General features: G+C 40.7%; 1 long non-coding RNA gene across 1 annotated transcript in view; it reads left to right on the top strand.

Annotated features, from left to right (window-relative positions):
* Positions 1–2206: 2206 nt before the first annotated feature.
* LOC116703446 (uncharacterized) overlaps positions 2207–13331 on the top strand; it is a 13677-nt gene continuing 2552 nt past the window's right edge. Inside the window, exon 1 of the long non-coding RNA XR_004335439.1 lies at positions 2207–2290. This is a non-coding gene — a long non-coding RNA (uncharacterized LOC116703446). The remainder of the gene's footprint in view (positions 2291–13331) is intronic.

Raw genomic sequence — 13331 nt, 5'->3', positions numbered from 1 at the left:
GGACTGACAAGCTAAGATCCTGTGGGACTTCAAGATCCAGACTGACCAACTGGTGATGGCTAACCAACCAGACATCGTGTTGATGGAAACAGCAGAGAAGAAGGCAGTAGTGATAGATGTGGTGATCCCAGCGACAGCAACATCAAGAGAAGGAACAGCGAAGAATTGAGAAATACCAGGGCTGAAAGAGGAGCTGAAAAGATGTGGAAAGTAAGTGCAACAGTGGTGCCAGTGGTAATCGGAGCACTGGGGGCTGTGACCCCCAAACTGGGAGAGTGGCTCCAGCAGATTCCAGGTGAAACATCAGAGGTCTCTGTCCAGGAGTGCGTCTAGGAACAGTAAGATACTGCGCAGAACCTCAACTCCCAGGCCTCTGGTAGAGGACCCGAGTTTGAGGATGACACATACCACCCCACAAGGGGTGAGTGAGAGGGTTTTTTTTTGTTTTTTTATGTAGTTACATGAAAATTCTATGACTCACTTTGACCTGAAAAAGCATGAGAAACTGAAGAGGTTATAAAAAACAAAGGAATCTGCAATATCAGATATCATTAAAAATGAATTGTGGAAAATGAGTTGTATGCATATTGGTTTTGTATTTCAGAGGGGAAGGGGGGGGCTGGAGAAGATACAAGTAAAAGGGACAGGGGGGGGGGGATGGTCTGTATCTTTGTCTAATTATCTTGTGTGATGCCATCTTTTTTCTCAAGTTTTCACAAAGAAAAAAAAAGATTTAGATACATACATAGTTTAATATGTAGGGATATCAACAAGCATCATGGAATGAAGGACATACAATACTCTGTGTGTGTGTTGTGTGTGGTGTGTGGTGTGTGGGTTGTGTGTGTGTGTGTGTGTGCTCAAGCGTATCAAGAGTAGAGGCATATAAGCACAATATTTACATTTACTCACTTCTCTTTAAGGTGGAACTTCTAACTCTAATGCTAGTTAGACATTGTTGTGTATAGTAATGCACTATTTTTAGTGTGATATTTTGTACATACCAGTAAACTTTTTTCTTTCAGGTACAGTTGTGTTCAAAATAATAGCAGTTCCACATCACTAACCTCATAAATGTGTATTTTTGTAGAAGTGGTATTTCTACATGGCAATAATTTACTATTAAGTGTTCATAGAAAAACAACAGAGAAAAGACATGGCATGCAGGCTGCTCATTCTGTGTTAACTGTTCAAAATAACAGCAGTGTTGTGTTCAGTTAGTGAGGTGATTGATTCTGTGAAGAAAAAGGTGTCAGTTATGCTTATTTAGGAAGGAAGGAAGCAAATGCTGTGCATGCTGGTTATAGTGCATTTCACTCTGAAATACTCAGCAAAATCTCGTTCCATACGTGTTCTGAGGAGCAGCGGACTTTGATTAAAATGTTGATTGGAGAGGGGGAAAACATTAAAAGAAGTGCAGGAACGTATAGGCTGCTCAGCCAAAATGTTCAAATGCCTTGAAATGGCATCAAGTCTGAACAACGTGGGGAAAAAAACGGTCACTACCATTCGAATGGATGGAGAAGAACAGCAAAATGGCAAAGACTCAATCAATGATCAGCTCAAGGAAAATAAAGAAGACTTGAAATACCTGTGGTATTGTCACACTCAGAAGAAGGCTATGGGAAGCAAAGCTATTGGTAGAAGTCCCCCCCAAAGTCCCACTGCTGAAAAAAGATTTGTACTGAATAGGTTGAAATTTGCCAAAAGACACATTGACTGGCAAAGGGAGAATGGTGCAACATTCGTGGGACTGAGGAGAGCTAAATTGTTCTTTTTGGGTCTAGGGGCCACTGACAGTTTGTCAGACGACGGTGCAATGAATTCAAGCCTAGTACACTGAAGACAGTAAAGCATGGTGGTGCAGACATCATGTTATGGGGATGTTTCTTACTGTGGTGTTGGGCCTATTATCACAACCAGGGATCATGGATCAGTTTCAATACATCAAAATACTGTGAAAACGTCATGTTGCCTTATGCTGGAGAGAAAGGCTTTGAAATGAGGCTTCAACAAGCAATGACCCAAAACACACCAGTAAGCAAGCAAAGTCTTGGTTCCAGAGGAACCAGATTGATGTTAGGAGTGGCAGCCCAATCCCGAACCTCAGTCCCATAGAACATTGTGGGGTGACATCAGAAAGCGTTTCTGAGGCAGAACCCAGTAATGAGAGGAGATTGTGGATGTAGTTCAATCGCCCTGGGCTGAAAACCTGTTCACAGTGCCTGAAGTTGGTCGACTCCATGCGACACAGATGTGAAGCAGTTCTCAGAATAATGGTTATGCGACTGTAGCCGTGTGAGTTTTGCTCGTAACTACCCGCTCTTTTGACTCCCACTGCTTCTGCTTGTTGGTGACAGAAGTGCCCTAACTTCCAGGTCGCTCACTTCATGAGTTGCCGGTTTGGCTGTCTCTGCACTTTATCTTTCTGTTATCCGCTGCTGTTGACTTATTGTGTATCAACGTTTGTAGATCTTTGGCGTGTGGGTCCTTTCCTTCACCTTGGAGGGAAAAGAGAAACAAGTAACGCAAGCGTCTGGGGTGGGTTACATGCACACAGCTCTTCCTTCTGGGTTGATATCCTCTGCTGAACGTATGTGGGCTAAAGTGGTCGACCTGTTAGCTATTTGGGGAAAATTCTGATTTATTCTTAATCACTAGGAACCAGGCTGAGGCTGCCGGAGAGTCAAGATTAGCCGCCTAGCATTACTACCACCAGCTGCTGGTTTGACGGAGCTACTGTTGACGGAGCTACGTTGACGGAGCTACTGTTGACGGAGCTACAGTTGACGGAGCTACAGTTTGGCCGAGACTGTGTTTTGCCTACAGTAAAGTGCACAACCTGAACATTGATCACTTTCGTGACAACTGTCTTTAATTTGCAATTGGGCCACCAATGTGTGAGCCAGCCCATGTTTTAAATGTATGCCTATAGCAGAGGAGGTTGCACCCCCCCTCAATAACTTGTTTAAGTTGTTCTTTTCATTTGGTTGTTGTCAGTTCTGTTAAAGCTTCATTACATTTCTTGGATTTCATTTCAAGCTAGTCAGTTTTCCTTGAAAGATTTGAGTTTTTTTTCTTTTCTCTCTATTCTAATTATAGTATAATTAGTTATGTTTTGGATTGTTGAGTGGTTTCTTTCTTTGTTTTAATTGATATATTGTGTTTCAGTTTTTGTGTTGGTTCTTTGTTTTAGGTTACCTGGATAGATTTCTTTGATTGAGTGGACACACCTCCAATGCTGTGTGTGTTTCCTGTTTCTTGCCCCTTTTTTTTCCCTGTTTCTTGCTGAGCGCCGAAGGTGGTGGTGTTGACCCTCCCTGGGATCCCTTACCTTCCCCGTTCCCTCTCCCCCTCCACTGTTAAACTAGCCCAATTATAATTTTTCCCTTTCCTTTTGGTATGACTGTTCTGTAAATTTAATGTTTTTAAATTCACCTGATTCTTGGTAACAATGACTGTAGTTCTTTAAAAGTTGCACCTTGTTCTCTGACACCTTTTTTGTAAGCTGACCTGTGTGTCCTTAAATTATACTGATAGAATTACAAGTAGTGAGTAAAACTAATTCTCTAGGGGGAAATCCTGGGTGGCGTTGTCGGTGTCTGCGTTTTGTCCGCCCTCGCGTCGCCACACAACTTGTATTGTGTGCTTCAAAGTAAAGCAAACCCCTGAGACATTTTTCAGTACAGTAATGTTGGTTTGTAAAGAAAAAATGAAATACTGCTAGGTTTCTGACAGCCTAATATCCTTTTCTTCACTTTCTGGTAAAGACAAACTTGATCAATTTTGGTCATGTTTTGATTTGGAATTGAATGTGCAGTGTAACCAATGTACTGATATAGGATATGAAAAGTGTCACGATCGGGGCCCGCTTGCGGAGTAGTCTGTTTTTTTTCTTTTTTGCGGTCCTCCTCCTCCGGCGCCCCGCTACATCCAGCCTTCAACCCTGTTCCTAGCGCCAGTCCCTCTCTTGGCTCCAGTCCAGTCCGCGTCTCTTCGTCAGCCTCCGTCCTGTCCGTACCTGCGTCTTCCCACCTTCTGATCACCTTCTTCCCATAAATCCTTGTTTTCCTAGCCGGCATTTGAGTCCTCCTCTTTAAGTACAAAAAATGCTACTTTAAGGATTTTAGGATTCCCTTTTAACACACTGTTAGCATTCTGAACACACCTGTAAATGTAGTAGTATAATGTTTTCCTGAAGTTCAAGTACACAGTAAGTCAGAAGTACACAGTGGCTTCTTTCGGCCTTCTGGGAGTTAATTTAAGGTACATGTTCAAGAGAAGCTAAAAGCAATCGGTTGCCCATTTTAAGGGGAGACACTTCCGGTGTAGGGAAGAAAACATAACTAAATTACCACCATGAAACTTCCCCGTTGGTTACTGACATTAACACAACTATGTAGTGCTCTGAAGAAGTGAAGATTTCTGGCTCTGAGAAAACTTGTTTTTAGAATTGTAAGGAGGTTGTATCCTCAAAACAGTCATGACATTAGACGGTGTAGAAGATCTTATGCATCGTAATATCAGTAAATACCTGTAAAAAATGCAGTCGAACTGTAATATTTTTATTTTCTCCCAGAATGCATTGCCATTACTGTATGGTCTTGTATTACATTAAAACAGTGAAAATCTGTGAGATTTTCGCTGTCAATTTGCATCAAAAGTTTCAGTTTAGTGTCTCCTTAAAGACTATGAACAATTAAATAGCAATGAAATATGACAGATGTATAATCTCGTTTATATTGGCATGTCGGGAGGGGGAAAAAAACTTTCACTATTTTTGGTGCATTTTGGAAAAGGATTGTTTGGCTGCAGGTTTGAGAATACAGGTAGCAAGTGGGTAAGTTGGAAAGATCAGTTCAGTTATGGATCATAGGTCATCAGTAATTTAACATACAATGATGATGTAATGAATTAAACATAGCTTAGCACCAAGCAGTGGTGTGAACATCAGTGTATTTATTCATCTGTCCAATAACACCTGGGAGGAACTTTAAACACAATACGACGAGACATGTACGCAACACACACACACCACACACACACACACACACACAATCTGTTGCATTCATTCAAGTCTCCTTCCCTATGTTTCTCATTATGAACGGGACCAACAATCAGAAACACTGCTGCATAACCAAATGTTATATAGCCAAGAGAGCTATAATGGAGGCAAAGGGGAGAAAGAGGAAGAAACAGAACCAGCGAGATAAAGAAGCAAGGGTCAACAAAAAGGAGGCAGAAGTAGAAAGATGGCTCACGAAAAAACCAATGGAAGCAAAATCTTCATGACAGGGAGTGAGTGTGGAACATTTTTTTTGTCTATCTATTACGTTTTTTTTTTTTTTCAATAAAAGAAAACATAACTCTGGCAGCGCACAGGAATAGATGGGCAGTATTAGCTCACACATAAATAGCTACATAGCATCGTCTTCAAACTTACTTGGAACTACTGTGTGCGATGAAGGAAAGTGTGATAGGTCCCACGTAAACCTTTTCTCTCGCGTGTCTAAGCTAAGGCGAGAGCGTGACCGTACCACATGCTGATACGTTACTAGGCCAGTCGAGTGAGCTACTGTACTGACAGGGAGAGAGTGAGAGCGAGAGACTGCCACTACAAATAGTTGCAAGTAAAGGGGGGGAAGTAGCTTCAATAAGGAGCAGCACAGGCAAAGCCCAAAGCAAGTCTCTTTGTTAGTTTAAGACCAACGCAGTTGTAATTTCCCATGTACAATAAGCGTGTGTCTGACAGGGGGGGTGCGTGGCATTACAATGGTGGCTCCATGTGGATGCCAACATGGACGTTGATATGTATCGGTCCATCGACAAAATCTATAGCTACCTTACAGACGACCAGTCCATGCACTGTACTACTGTTGAACTGCTTGTCTTCAGAAAATGAAAACAATTAGTTGTTAGAGGAACAATTAACCGTAATATAGAGGCAATGAAAAACCATGTCATCTAAGTCTCATATCAAGTGCATGCCATACAGCGGCAAAGAGGACCCATCTTGTGAGTGTGGCAAAAGGCGTTATATTTTTTCACATTCAGTTTTTACTTGCTTATTTTAATAAAATATGTAATAATACAAAATAAATGTATGAAGCAATTTAAAATATGCTAGTGTACTTTCTTTATAAATTTGAATTCCGGAAAAAGTGCCTGGTAAAAAATATAAGGGGCTGGTAAAATTGGGCATCCAACCAGCATTGTGGCTAATTCCCACCTGGTCTGGAGTATGGAGTTTGTGGTGATTTTGTCAAGTAGGTAGTTCTTTAAAAATGCTATTGCAGTAGTCCAGTTGGTTGTGATGAGGGCATGATTGATTGTTTAGCTGCTAGTGGTGAATAGAGAGGGGGGATACGCGCAATGTTACAAAGGTGAAAGAAGAGGGTTTTGTTGTGACAAGGTTGACAAAGGAAAGGGTGGGATCAAAGTGGTTCCAAGGTTGCGGATGCAGATGAGAAGGCCACGTTTGAGTCATCAATTTTGGGGGAAAAGGTTGGACATGTCGGGGTGGGGGGGAGTTTGGGCCAATCATGAGAATCTCTATTTCATTGCAGTTGAGTTGAATCAGAATCAGCTTTATTCGCCAGGTGTATGAGGACACATACGAGATATTTGTTTTGGAGCAGTGTTACTCCACTGTGCTTACCCCTACAAAAAACACAAACAAAACAAAACTACACACTAATATACATTTTGTATTTGTTATTATATTTACATATGAACAGTATGAACAGTATGAACATAGAACAGTTCAGAAATAGGAATGAGGAGATGATAAATAAAATAAATAATAGTGAGATGTGAGAATGGGAATGATGAATAAACTAAATGGTGGAATAATAAGTGGGTGGAGAAGTTTTCTGCACTCATGATTTAATCTCAGTGAGGCAGGCTATAAGGGTGGAGTGGGTGGAGACTGTGTCTTTGGGAGAGGTGTGAGTTGGTTCATTAGTGGTGGAAGTGGAGGCCAGTCGGCGGAGGATCTTTCCAAGGGGGAGTATGTAAAGCATAAAGAGAGGGGGCCAAGACAAAAAACCATTTTGAATCCATTAAAATAATAACGTTTCTATTACAAACAATAACAGAAGAAGGAAATAATTTCAAAACGTTTTAGCATCTATGATGTTTGATTGCTAACGTTAGCTCAGAATGCGAGTCAAGCAACAGCCGTACATTGAAGAATTACAGAAGTCTTCGGTAGCAGTAAGCATCGTAGGCTATTGTCGCAAAGTGACGCATGCACAACTCAAATCTGCACTCAACTCACATTGGGCAGTGACAGCTAGGAGTAACATGGGTCTCGATAGTGCTGGCGAGAATTATGGGATGGTTGCTAGGAGGACGTTTCAACAACACAACTAAAAGAGTTTTAAAGTATTTGGAGAAACTGGGTGAAAAATCTCCAAGACATTTTGACATTGACCCCAGAAGAATCCGAGAAGAAACAGAAGGATGAGATGATTGATTAGTCAACAAGGCAGAGCACAGCTAGCTAGCTTGGGTGGCAGTAGCTCAATCCGAGGGAGTTGGGTGAGAACCGGAAGGTCACTTGTTCAAGTCCTGTATGGACCAAAAAAAGTACGGAGTGGTGATTGATGGCTGGAGACTTCGCCTCTGGGCACTGCCAGGTGCTCTTGAGCAAGGCAACGTACCCCCCCCCCCCCAACTGCTCCAGGCGCTGGTTCAGTGGAGATTCACTCTGACATCTCTCATTAGGGCATGTACAGATTCGAGCTGTGTGTGTGTGTGTGTAGTCAGGATGTGTGTGAACATAACAAAGTTGGGACACGAGTATAAATTGTATTCCCCATTGGGGATCAATAAACAAGATAAAAATAAATTAAATAGATGGATTTGGGGAAGCAAAAGTTAGCCTGTAGCTAGAAACAAAGCTAGCTAGTACCATCGTAGTTAAACAGATCTGGTGTGCGCAAACAGCAATGGTCTTTACTAAAACGATCTATGCTTTCCTGTACTAGCATACCTGCATTGTAAATATTACGGTACTTTTCAATGCAGTCTCACGCCAGAACGTGAAATGTCAAGTTATTTGGGTTTATTTCAGTTTGGGTACAGGTCATGTAATGTGTGTTATTTTATGTAAAGTTCACGATTTTCAAACATGATCATTTCAGGAAACTGCCATGACACGGGTGCTCTGGGGACGCGACAACGGGGAAATGAAACACCACATGCAGGCGACAACAACAGGACAGTGTGGTGGGGAAAAAAAAAGAACAAGGAAAGGAACCTCACCGTGCAGGACACGCCAACAACAACAGGAGGGTTGTGGTTAGGAAGAGAGTAGGAAAGGAACGGAAACACACGAGACGCGATCCCTGGTCTCCGGAGTGAAAGTCCTGGTGTGTTGAACCATCCACCCCTCCGACCAACTCACTGCAGGATTTTCGGTTTTTCAAAACTACTCGGCTTTCCATGAAATACATTTTTTTCAAAATTTGTAATCAACACACGAAAACAACGACATTAAAGTGACTGTACCAAACAATAGATTAAATAACGTGAGCATTCACAAACTGCCATGAGAATGGGTGGTACATTTACAGGGTTCAAAAGACAAAATGGTGATTATGGTTAATTATTCTGACCCAAAATGTTTGTTCGCCCTTTGGCTGTGGTTGTTGTATTGGTCATGTTTTTTGCAATTCTCAAAAATTGAATGATCTCTGTACATGGACGCTACCAGGTTTGTTAAACAACAACAAACACAGCAACAAGTAAACAAGCCTGCCTCAATAAAGCCTGCTTCAAATACAAGCCTGTATCTTCTGCAGTTAGGTAATAAAGACCCTGGCTTTTATTTGAGAAATTCAATGGAATTATGATTGAGGAATTACGATGTGTATATGTGCTGTGTGTATATATATATATATATATATTAGATATATATATCACCACGCTCTGTGTATAGCAGCAAGATTAGATCACACAAGCAAAAGTTATTTATTGGTGAATAGAATATATGTAAGCTGATAAGCAGACCCAAATGAAGATAAACATTGTATTATATTTATTTTGCAATTGAAAATTAAAAATCTGCGGGGAATTTAGCAGTAATTATTCTGTTAGGGTGGAAGATGTGTTAAAATTTTGAGTTTATTAAAAAAAATATAATTTGTGTAAATAGCAGCAGGAAATCTGCAAAAAACTCTAATGAAAAATTTCATGAATCGGCAGCTAAGAAACAAAAAAATTGCAGTATAGAAAATGTTATTGTCACTATTAACAGAGTTGGTAATTATGCTTTTTAACAAACAAAATTAATTCTTTAGAAACAAAAAAATGAATGGGTTGTGTGAAGTGTCATGCAATCTGTTTACAGCTATTTAGGACAGGCTAAACTCAATCCTAATATTATAAATTACATGATAAAAGGACAAGTGTAATAATTTAAGATTCAGGTACACATTTTTTTTTGTCCTGTTTTCTTTTAGATATGTTTTTATGCAAAAAGGAATCAAAATCAGTCTTCATTGTTTTCACCGGTGTGTTGAATGTTGTTAAGTTACAAATGACGAAAAAAATCTAAACTAATTAAACCTAAGTAAAAGGGGTTTTAGTTGTTGCTGAACCAACAGTAGAATTGACACTTAACTTTATAGCGCCAACCCCTTCGTTCCCACAGTGTGGGCTGTTTGATGTGGACCTGTAAAGCCGCTGAAGAGACCGTGTGTGACATTGGCATTACAACACAAGATGACTTTACAGTTGAAAATCACCACGTCTCTGTATCCGTGCTCACAGTGCTGTATATGGTTGGCAGCATGCGGGCCGTCCATCAACGACCTGCTGGAACGACCTCTCAGCGCTCGCATACTGGCACTCCCTCAGTACCACCCTCGCCATGACCTGGTCAGTATCTGTGTGTTGTTGTGTGGTGTGTTGTAAATGTTCAGACCTTTACTGAGTGAAAGTACTAAACACACAAGTTATAGTTACGAGTGTAAGTAGCATTAACAATGTTACTTAGGTAAAGTATGTAGGTATCATCAAGAAAATGTACTTAAGTATTAAAAGTAAACGTGCTGAATGCAGGAAATCCTCACTTTAGAAACGAGAAAGGATCCAAAACGTTCTGTCCAAATAACTAAGGGTTAATCGGCTAATCACCTTTCAGATGGACTTAGTAGGCTTTAATAGTTAATTTATTAATAAAACATTGTATTTTAAAAAAAACGTGTTGTAATTTGCAAAGGAACTAAAGCTGTAGGTGAATGTCGTGGAGTAAAAAAAGACAATATTCTCTCTGAAATGTAATTGACTAGAAGGGAAAAGTGGCTAAAGGAAAAACAAAGTACAAAAACAAGGACTCCAAAGTATACAGTAATAGAGTAAATGTACTTAGTTACATCCCACCACTGTGTAAGACAACACCAGAAGCGGACGGGGGCTGGATGTCTGTTTGAGGACGGATCTAGACGCGATACTACAAGTGGTCAAATCTGAGCAGCCTCAAAGTCTGTGTGTAGGTCACCACATGGCAGGCCTGCTGGAATGTCTACACTCAGCCAGTCTCATGGCAAATGTGACTTATTTATATTGATTCGTGTACAGGGACACGTTTTTTCGTTTTTTCGTGGTGTGAGCATGATTATAAAACTAATGTATTTTAGGGATCATATTCGTGATAACAACCACGATTATGGTAGGCGAGTATCTTGAAATTCGCAGAAGGAGGTTGTTGAGTGGTGTTGGGTCCAATAACACAGGGATTCACCCCGGAGACCAGGCATTGTGTCCCACATTGGCAGTTCCTTTGCTGTGTTCTTTTTAACCACAACCCTCCGTTTTTGTAGGCGTCACGTTATGTCGTTCCGTAAGAGGTGGCGTTCATTTCCGTGTTGTTGCGTCCCAGAGACAGTGGATCGGTCCTGGCGGGCGTTGTCCCCCAAAGGAGGTGCTGCAGCCCAGTCTAATGGCAGTTTGTGAAATTGTCACGTTCCCATTTGTGGTGACCACCACAATGAATGAGAAAATCCGTCTGTGGACGAATCATTAGAACAAAATAACGTGACCACACTGCCTGAGGAGGGTTTGCAACTTGGTTTCTACAGTATGTTGGCCACACATGTTCTATATTTCAGCTGACTTGGAGAATTGTTGGGTAGTTTAATTTATAAAGAAACATGTATTTTATAATTACATGTGTTTGGTCTCAACACCAAAGTAAACAACTGACTTCTGCTGAACTGCGCCACCAAACACCCACACATACTCACCAACGATGTACCTGTATATACTGTAGCACATGCTATTTTGTTAATCCCTGCTTAAGCACTTCAGTTTAGACACTAACTACACTTCTTTGTTTTGTACTTGTGATAATGAAGTTGAACTATATGATAACATAAAAAACGGTCAAATGACTGTAATGGAGTAAAAGTACAAAATTTGCCCTGCTCCACCCTATTCCGCATATAGCACATTCATTTCTAGTAGCATATTCCCCATTTACTTGCATGCTAGTCCAGTTTTTTCATTATTCAGTGCCAGGGAATAATACATGAGGCAAAATATATAATAATCATCTTCTCTGCCCCCCCAGGATTCCAATTCCCTATAGGCGGGTGATCATGCCGCGGCCCACAATGGCCACACCGCCTCTCTGCAGACACTATTGACAAAGTACCAGGCTCTTCAAGATCAGTGAGTAAAGGTCTTCTTTTTTTTTTTCAATTGCTAAGTGCATTGCGAGGATTAGGGCCACGTGAAAATTGTATTTTGTTCTAAGTTTAAAGTCAGAATTCAGAGGAAAAGGTCAGTAAGCATATTGACAACGATAAAAGAAATCTTAGCAGATTTATTTATTGTAAAGGAAGGAAATGCTGTAGGTGGTTTAGGAGTCGGTGCGCCAAAGTTAAAAACAGTTTCAAGTCGGCGAGCTTGTGTAACATGAAGAAAAGCCTGTCAGCGAGCGAGTTGGTAATATCCATCTGATTAACAGAAGTTGTGAAGGACTGTGGTAGTTTTCCTCAAACAAGAGGCTTATAGCAACATATGCTTCGCATTAAATCAACACTGGGGTAACAATAGGTAAGTTCATACGCTGATGTGCACTTTCAAAAACTACGACTGGGATTGGTCCCACTTGCCATGTTTGGTAGAGTCACTTCCATACATTTCAGGTTCTCCTTTGCAAATAAACATCATGAAATCAGCAGAGGACATCAAGAAGAAGGAACACGAGAAGCTTGAGAAATACCAAGGGCTGAAAGAGGAGCTTGAAAAGATGTGGAAAGTAAGTGCAACAGTGGTGCCAGTGGTAATCGGAGCACTGGGGGCTGTGACCCCCAAACTGGGAGAGTGAGCGCAGCAGATTCCAGGTGTGAAAACACATCCGAGGTCTTCTGGTCCGAAGAGATGCCAGTCCTACGGAACCGTAAGCAGAACTGACGAGATACACCCTCAAACTCCAGGCCTCTGGTAGAGGACCGAGTTTGAGGATGACACATACCACCCCACAAGGGTGAGAGGGTTTTTTTTTTGTTTTTTTTATTTGTAGTTACATGAAAATTCTGAATCACATTTTGACCTGAAAAATGCATAGAAAATGAAGAGGTTAAAAAAACAAAGGAACTCTGCAATATCAGATTATCATTAAAAAATGAATTGTGGAAAATGAGTTGTATGCATATTAGGTTTTGATATTTCAGAGGGGAAGGGGGGGGGCTGGAGAAGATACAAGTAAAAGGGACAGGGGGGGGGGGGGATGTCTGTATCTTTGTCTAATTTATCTTGTGTGCATGCCACTCTTTTTTCTCAAGTTTTTCACAAAGAAAAAAAAAGATTTAGATACATACATAGTTTATATATGTAGGGATATCAACAAGCATCATGGAATGTAAGGACATACAATACTCTGTGTGTGTGTGTGTGTGTGTGTGTGTGTGTGTGTGTGGGTGTGTCTGGTGTGTGTGTGTGCTCAAGCGTATTCAAGAGTAGAGGCATTATAAGCACAATTTACTTACATTTACTCAACTTCTCTTTAAGGTGGAACTTCTAACTCTAAATGCTAGTTAGACATTGTTTGTGTATAGTAATGCACTATATTTTAGTGTGATATTTTGTACATATCCAGTAACTTTTTTCTTTCAGGTACAGTTGTGTTCAAAATAATAGCAGTCCAACATCACTAACCTCATAAATTGTATTTTTTGGTAGAAGTGGTATTTCTACATGGCAAATAATTTACTATTAAGTGTTCATAGAAAACCAACAGACCCAAAAGACATGGCATGCAGGCTGCTCATTCTGTGTAACTGTTCAAAATAACAGCAGTGTTGTGTTCAGTTAGTGAG

Source organism: Etheostoma spectabile, chromosome 15 (assembly GCF_008692095.1).
Source record: "Etheostoma spectabile isolate EspeVRDwgs_2016 chromosome 15, UIUC_Espe_1.0, whole genome shotgun sequence".
Classification (NCBI taxonomy): domain Eukaryota; kingdom Metazoa; phylum Chordata; class Actinopteri; order Perciformes; family Percidae; genus Etheostoma; species Etheostoma spectabile.
The sequence above is the reverse complement of the archived record's forward strand: the minus strand, read 5'-3'. Positions and strand labels throughout refer to the sequence as shown.